We start from the raw sequence: 8362 nt of genomic DNA on the forward strand, positions 1-8362 counted from the left end.
AAGGGCCAGGTATCTTAGAAAGCGTGAGGAGGCCAGTGTGGCTGAATCAGAACAGGCAGGTGAAAGAGTGGGAGTGGATAAAACCAGACCGGAAAGCGGGCCAGATCGCACCGGGATCGTTAGGTCTTTGGCTTTGTGTCTGAGTGAGAGTCCCCTTTGCAGATTTTCTTAAACAGAAGAGTGAAGAGATCTGACTTGTTTCCCAGCAACCCAGCAGCTTTGGCCGTTCGTCTGTCAGGCCAAGGAAGTAGACTGATTCTGGGTGTTGCCAGGTGACGGGGGGAGAGCCGACTGAAGTGGGGGTCCTGAAGCCCAGTATACTGAAGATCAAGAGCTGCAGGCAGAGAGGATCCTGGAGATGTGCAGAGGGTCCCCCTGCATTATTCAGGAGAATGCTGATCGACACACGCGTGTGAGGAAACTACCCTAGGCCGGAGAAAGGGCTTCCAGAAAGAGTTAAATGTAACTATGCTCATTGCTCAAGCTGGACCTCTGTGAACCTCTGTCCCCACCGGCCGCAATAGAAGGCTCCTTATTCTGAAGACGTGAGGGAGGGACTGAGGTGCTCAGATGGGTGATCATTGATGTATGAGGACTTACTAGAACCATTTTATCTTTTGTTTTCTGATTGCTCTGTATCATCATTGTTTGTTTTCCCTAGTGTTTCTGCCTGTTGTTGTAGTTTAGCAGTTTTCTATGTTTTTCTTTTTCCTCCATCTCCTCTTGTTTTCATGTTTCATGTCTCAGCTCTGGACTTTCGTTTTCTGGTTGCCATTAGATCTGTGTAAAATTTCTCACGGATACAATAGTCCTCTTTCTTCTCCTTGCATCTTCTCTTCTTTTGTCTTTAAAAGGTCAGCTCTTTTCCCTCTCCTCTTTTACGCTTCCATTATCACAAATGATCCCTTTTTACGTTGCACATTCATTACAATGTGCAATAGTTATAGTTAATGTTCACGTCTTTTCCCCTTTAACCATTCTGGTATAATTTAGTGTTTGATACACTATTCTGAGATAAAGTTGCGATTTCCTGCTTCCAAGTATCATCTTATTCACAGTTTTGTATATTTTGTCTGTTTTAGGTAGAAAAACTCCTTTCAACATTTCTTTTAATGCAGGGTTGGTATAATAAATCCCCACAGCTTTTGTTTGTCTGGGAATGCCTTTATTTCTTTTTCATATCTAAAGGGTAACTTTGCTGGTTTCTCTCTTTCAATATTTTGAATATATCATTCCATTCTCTCCAGCCTTATAGGGTTTCTACTGAAATTCTGACTATAATCTTATGATGTTTCCTTGGTAAGTTACTGTCTTTCTTCACTGGATGCCTTGAGAATTCTTTCTTTGTCATTAACTTTTGACAGTTTTAATATAATATGTATTGGAGAAGGTCTTTTTGTGTTGTGATAATTAGGTATTCTGTTAGTTTCTTGTATTTGAGTGTTCAGCTCCTTCCATAGGTTTGGGAAGTTCTGGTTGATTATTTTTTTTTAAATAGACTCTCTGTTCCCCTCTCCCCCTATTCTCCCTCTGGGATACCCATTATCCTTATGTTATCCTTTCCTATGGAGTCAGATAATTCTCATAGAATTCGTTCATATTTTTTTAAGTGTTAGTTCTCTCTCTTCTTCCATTTGAAACATTTCTAGATTTTTGTCTTCAAGCTCGCTAATTCCCTCTTCCATGTAGTCTGCTGTATTTTCAATGCATTCTAATGCTATTTCCGATATTCCACCTCATTTATTGAGTTCCTCAGCTCCATAATTTCTGTTTGGTTCTCTTTGGAAGTTTCAATCTCTTTGGTAAAGCACCCCTTTAGTTCATTAATTTTGTTTCTGAGCTCACAGAACTGCTTTTCTGACTTTCCTTGTGTCTCGTTGAGTTACTTCATAACTGCAATTTTGAATTCTCTGTTATTCAAAGCACAGTCTTCATGACTGAGTTTGGTTTTTGGAGACTTTTTTATTTTCTTTTTGCACTGCCATGTTACCTTGGTTATCCATGGTTCTTGATGAGTTGTTTCTCTGTCTGCACATTTGAGATAGTGAGCTCTTCCCTTGTTTATTGTTTTGCTCTTGACAATTCAGCAGATTAATAAGTAGAGGTCATACTTTTGTTTTCTCTTACCTTTGCTACTTGCACCTCTGGGATCATGGTGCAGTAGACTGGTGTTGGTTGCAGAAATTGCTGCAGACCCACTGGAGTCCAGGTTGCCTCAGTCTTGAGGCACCACCACCATGGTGGGTGGATGTGATGGGTGGTAGGGAACTGGGTTTGTGAGCTCTCAGCACTGCCTCCAAGTTACTAATGGCCGACAGCCCCAATATTTTGTTTGACACATCTCTACTACTTCTACTGGGTTCTGCCGCAAGGGTGGCTGAAGGGATGTGGGTTTGCAAGTACACAGCACTGATTCCTTGTCAATAATGGCTGCAGGCACCATTGTGCTGTTTAATGAATCTCAGGTACTGCTACTGGGTTCTGCTGCAGTTGCGGGGGTGGGTGTAGTAGCCAGCTTGTGAGGCAGGGGCTCTGCTTTTGCCCCCTTTACCATCCAGGCTATTGTGTCAGGTTTGCAGCCTGACTTCTCCATGTACAAAGATGCAGTAGGTGTCATCTGATGCTGTGGACTCAGCCACCACTTGTTAGCTGAGGCCACAGCATCAGATGACACCTACTGCATCTTTGTATACCAACCCTATCCTTTCCCCCATCCTGTCTCTACTACTGGTCCCAATACACTCATCTTCAGATGCAGCAATGCATGCATCTCATGGGCATGTGTGTGTGCTGAGCAGAGGTACCTTTGTTGAACTGTGGCTGTCTGACTTATAAATTGGAGAGGGGATACAAGGAGGTCTTCTCATTCCTCCATGATGCTGGCATCACTCTGTCTGACTATACTTTAAATGTGTGTAGTGAGCTCATTACTTTTGCTACTCTTATTGGTAGTAGAAATTATAATTTTCATTTTGTACCTGAGGAAACAGGTACAGAAAAATGTGAAGAGATGTTTGCAGGAGCTCAGAAGAAGTCAGTGGCGGAGTCTGGAATAGATTAAACAATGGATATATTTGTTTGCTGATACACATCTAATTTTATTAGATTAGATTCTGTATGAGCTTTTTTTAATTGGGTAAAACTTTTGATTATTGGAAAACAAGTACACAACTTGGAAAGGATTTGAAGCAAATTTTGCCATAAGCATATTTTCTTTAAGGGGTTAAACAATGTTTAAAAAGCAAGTAACAATGAAATAAAATGCTTCTGGTATAGGACCAGCAGTACAAAAAAAAATAGTGTATTATTACCTGGATAATACACCCATTTTGCAATAGTGGAACTTTTAAGTACATATTGTTGACTGTCCATAGTCCACACAGTGTTACAACTCCATACTTCATACAACAGGCTGACAATTCCTAAAGAAAACTATTTTTAAAAAAGGAATAGCCCAGATGTTCCCTCATTTGACCAACTGCATCCAAGTCTAGATGTGCAGAAGGGCTTAGATATATCCAGAATAAACCACATGCAACATGTTACTCAATCAATTTTCTAAAATAAGCTTTCAGGACAATGACAGTAAGATAAGGGAATAAAACATGGAGGAATAAAGTCCTAATTACTATGCATGCATATATATTTATATTAATCCTCACTCAAGGTTATGCTTTCATTGATTTGAGAGAGAGAGGAAGGGAGGGAGAGAGAGCGAGAGCAAGAGTGAGAGAGAAACATCAACGTGAGAAAAAAACATTGATTGGTTGCCTCCTGCAAATGCCCTTATCGGGGATCAAACCTAAGTATGTGCCACAACCAAAAATCGAACCCATAACCTTTTTGGTGCATGGGACAATGCTCCAACCAACTGAGCCACCTGGCCAGAGCTACATACATATTTTACTGACAGTAGGGGAAACTTTTTACACACAAGTTACAAACAAAGAAAAGGTAAACAATTTTGTGCAAGAAATTTAACACATTGTGTACAATGTCTTCATTTTGCTGTCATCATTTGTACAAACTCTTCATAGTTTCCTTGACCATCACCATCAATATCTGCTTCCCTGATCATTTCATCAACGTCTTCATCTGTTAACTGCTGTCCAAGGTTTGTCCTCATATGTCGAAGCTCTGCTGCACTAATATAGCCATTACCATTCTTAACAAACACACAGGATGCTTCTCTATTTTCTTCTTCAGTGTACGTGTCTTCCATTGTTCTTGCCATCATCGTCAGAAATTTCGGGGAGTCAATCATGCCATTACCATCAGCATCCACTCCATTAGTCATGTCCTGTCACTCTGTTTCTGTGGTTCTCTGCCCAAGAGTCCTCACTACGGTTCCCAATTCCATTGTTGTTATAGTTCCATTCCCATCCTTGTCAAATAGTGAAAAAGCTCTGTATTTATAATTTACATGTCCATTTATGGGAAGCCTACCCTTGAGAGGGCACCACACAGTACAAAATGAAACGTGTTCATTTGTGGTTTGTGAGTCTCAGGGCTTATCACTTGCCTAATAAAAACATTATATTAGAGTCACAAAAAGACCAGGTGACTTGAAAACTGAACTTTTACCATTAAACAGATAAGGAAGCATGTGGTATATTAAATGACATCAGAGCCACATAGTACCTTGCTCAATGCCAACGAAGCCATTGATTTCACAGTACTGAGTCAGGGACTAAATTTCAGGCAATGCTATTCAGGTAAATTGTGAAAGTTTCCATCTTTGTGAAGATAAAGCATTTCATAAAACATGATAAGAGATTTATGAATGCCTTATAAATATTGTTTCAGTGCATCTTCAAAATCCTTTGTGGGAAAGAGAAGAAAATGGTTAATACAAATATACATATACACACACACACATACACACATATATATGTATACACACACACACATACACATATACATATACACACACACACCAAATAACAAGCTGGCATGACTTACTGCAGTCCTCATTTCTGCAACTGCATGTACAGCCATATATTTGTGTGGTTTGTTTGTTTGTTTGTTTTTAATTTGATGATTGGTCAGATACAGCCACGAGAAGGGGCGCAGGAGAGGCACAGGTAAAAATAAAAGATAAAATAAAACTTGATTATACTCACAGTTTCCAGAGAGACAGAATGACTGCTCTGTATGCCTGGAGAGGGTCACGCAAGAGGGAGTGCCAAGGGTGTGGGCTCAACCGCGCCAGTGGGGAACAGAGAGGGAGTGTGGACCGGTGGGCAAGCTACTTTACTGGGAGTCAAGTTAGAGTACAGAACAGAAGGCACAAGGGCATTTCACTGGTGTGTTTGAATATTATTAAGCGTTGGAAGGTAAGGGGCAGATAGGAATGGGAACTTGTGACAGGGGCCAATCTTTTCAAAGAAAATTAATTTAATTTTTAATTTATAGTTGACTCGGAATATTATCTTATATTAGTTTCAGGCATATGGCATAGTAGTTAGACATTTATGTAATTTGCAAAGCGATCTCCTGGTTAAGTCTAGTATCCACTGGGCACCATAGATAGTTAATACAATATTATTGACTATATTCCCTATGCTGTACTTTACATCCCTGTGACTATTCTGTGACTACCAATTTGCACTTGTTAATCCCTTCACCTTTTTCACCCAGCCCCCCACAATGCCCTCCCCTCTGGCAGTCATCAGTCTGTTCTCTGTATCTCTGAGCCTGTTTCTGTTTAGTATGTTCATTTAGTTTGTTCTTTATATTCCACATTTAAGTGAAATCATATAGTATTTTTCTTTCTCTTTCTGACTTATTCCACTAAGCATACTACTCCTTAGGTTCATCCACATTGTTGCAAATGGTCATATTTCATTATGTTTTAAGGCCAAGTACTATTCCATTGTGTGTATGAACCACAGCTTCTTTATCCCATAGTGTATCAATTGCCTTTTAGGTTGCTTTCATATCTTGGCTATTGTAAATAATGCTGCAATGAACATAGGGGTGCACATGCCTATTGTAATTAGTGTTTTTGAATTTCTTTGGATAAATACCCAGAACTGTAATTGCTGGGTCAGGTAGTTATATTTTTAATTTCTACAGCACCCACCATACTGTTTTCCACAGTGGCTGCACCAATTTGCAATCCCACCAACAGTGCACGAGGGTTCCTTTTTGTCCACATCCTCACCAACACTTGTTCACTGATTTATTGATGGTAGGCATTCTGCCAGGAGTGAGGTGATATCTCATCATGGTCTTAATGTGCATTTCTCGGATGATTAGTGACATTGAGAATCTTTTCGTATGTCTATTGACCTTCTGTGTATTCTTTCTGGGGAAGTATCTGTTCAGATTTTGTGGCAGGGACAAACCTTGTCACACTAATACATCTGGTTGCCTTGAGGTGCCCATGTATTTGTGGGGATGTTGAGGCAGCAGGGAATGTGAGGATTTAAAATTTGCAATACACCACAGCTGATATTCTTCATTTCCTTTCTCCATTATCCAGTGTATGTATGTTTTGTCTTCAGCTCACATTTCAGCTGATTATAATTCTTTATCAGATGAGGTGACCTAAGCCTTCATTCTTACAGGGCTGAGATTTTCCTGGTCCTGTCTGTAAGGGGTGGCTGCAGTATCCCTCTAAGTTTTTCCACTGTTTTAGCAGTAGCAGTGGGTGTACACCAAAGTTCTGTGGGGCTCAGAAATACACTTCTTTGACTTCGCTTATGTAGCAGAAATACTTTCCATCTCAATAATCAGGATCCATTACCCCAGTCAACACAATAACTCTCCTTTTGCTAGTTAGCTCAACAGCACAAGCATCCGAACATGCTTAGGTAACAGTCTCAAATCCATTTCATTAGAGCCTTTGCGTGGGTTTCTCTAATGGTGAATCAGGTTTTATTATGTTCACAGATGGCATCACTAACAAAACCATGGTGGTGTGAAGGGGAGACACATATACAGGAACAGTATCTGTTCCACAGAGGAAAACTTGCTGCCCGCTGCTGAATGGGAAATAAGCTGACTGCCATCCACAGAGCAGGTCCTCTTAGCCACCTGATGTTTGAAAGCCTATTCTGTGGTGGATATACCTTGGTTTACATTCTCAAGGGATGCTGATTGTCTTATTCTGTAGAGACCATCACAATGTCAATGGTACACATTCAATGGGGCTTGAATTATCAGTTGTGGAAAGGGGTCCTCTTTGGAGCTTTGGGTGGGCCCCTAACGAGATTTCGCAGCAGAGCCCTGCCATCATCTGCAGTTCTCTACTCTCCTTTTTGAGAAACAGCTTTTGGCCTGTTCCCGGACTTTAGAGGAGACGGAAGGCTTAATCGTGGGCCACCAAGTTAGCGTGGCATTTGCGCTTCTCATCATAAGCGGTGTTATCTGACCCACTGCAATATAAAGTTAGGTGTGCACAGCGGCATTCCATCATCCAGTGGAAGTGGTACATGTAAGACTGGGCCTGGGCAGGCTCTGAAGGCACAAGTGGGTTACATGAAGAAGGGGGCGAAATGCCCACGGCCCCTACTCCTGCTACACAGGCTGCTCTCTCCTGGCCTATACCTATGGCCTCCTGGGGCCCTCTCTATGATCAGTTGACAGAGAAAGAAAGGGAAGACTCGCGTCTGGTTTACAGATGATTCTGCATGCTGTACAGGCACCACCTGAAAGAGGAGAGCTGCCGCACTACAGCCCCACTGTGGGACATCGCTGAAGGACAGTGGTGAAGGGACATCCTCCCAGGGGGCACAACTTCAAGCAGTGCACCTGGTTATTCACTTTGCCTGGGAGGAGAAATGGCCAGATGTGTGACTGTGATTATATACCAATGCATGAGCTCTGGACAAGGGTCTAGCTGGATGGTCAGGGACTTGGAAGGAGCATGATCGGAAAGGTGGTGACCAAGAAATTTGGGGAAGAGGTATGTGGGGAGACCTCTCTGAATGGGCAAAAAGGTGAAGATATTTGTGTCCCATGGGAGTGCTCCCAAAGGGCGACCTCAGAGAAGGAGGATTTTAATACTCACCCAGGCCCTTCTGCAGATGATAACCAGCCTTTCCCTCAGCCACCCATGTCATCGCCCAATGGGCTCATGAACAGAGTGTTTGGCAGCAGGGATGGAGGTGCTGTACAAGCTTGGCAGCGTGGACTTCCACTCCCCAAGGCTGGCTTGGAAACTGCCGCCACTGAGTGCCCGATCTGCCAGCAGCAGAGAGCAGCACCAAACCCCTAGCATGGCACCAGTCCCCAGAGTGGTCAGCCAGCTCCCTGGTGGCCTGTTGATTATGCTGGACCACTTCCATTGTGCAAAGGGCAGCCATTTGTTCCTACGGCAGCAGACACTCCCTTGGGATATGCATTTTCCTTCCCT

At 42.2% G+C, this 8362-nt stretch overlaps 1 pseudogene; it reads right to left on the minus strand.

Annotated features, from left to right (window-relative positions):
* Positions 1-4000: 4000 nt before the first annotated feature.
* Positions 4001-7699, minus strand: LOC129069583 (neo-calmodulin-like; annotated as a pseudogene).
* Between the last annotated feature and the right edge of the window lie 663 nt (positions 7700-8362).

This window comes from Pteronotus mesoamericanus, unplaced genomic scaffold (genome assembly GCF_021234165.1).
Source record: "Pteronotus mesoamericanus isolate MK-2021 breed Mesoamerican mustached bat unplaced genomic scaffold, CSHL_Meso_final contig_226, whole genome shotgun sequence".
Lineage (NCBI taxonomy): Eukaryota > Metazoa > Chordata > Mammalia > Chiroptera > Mormoopidae > Pteronotus > Pteronotus mesoamericanus.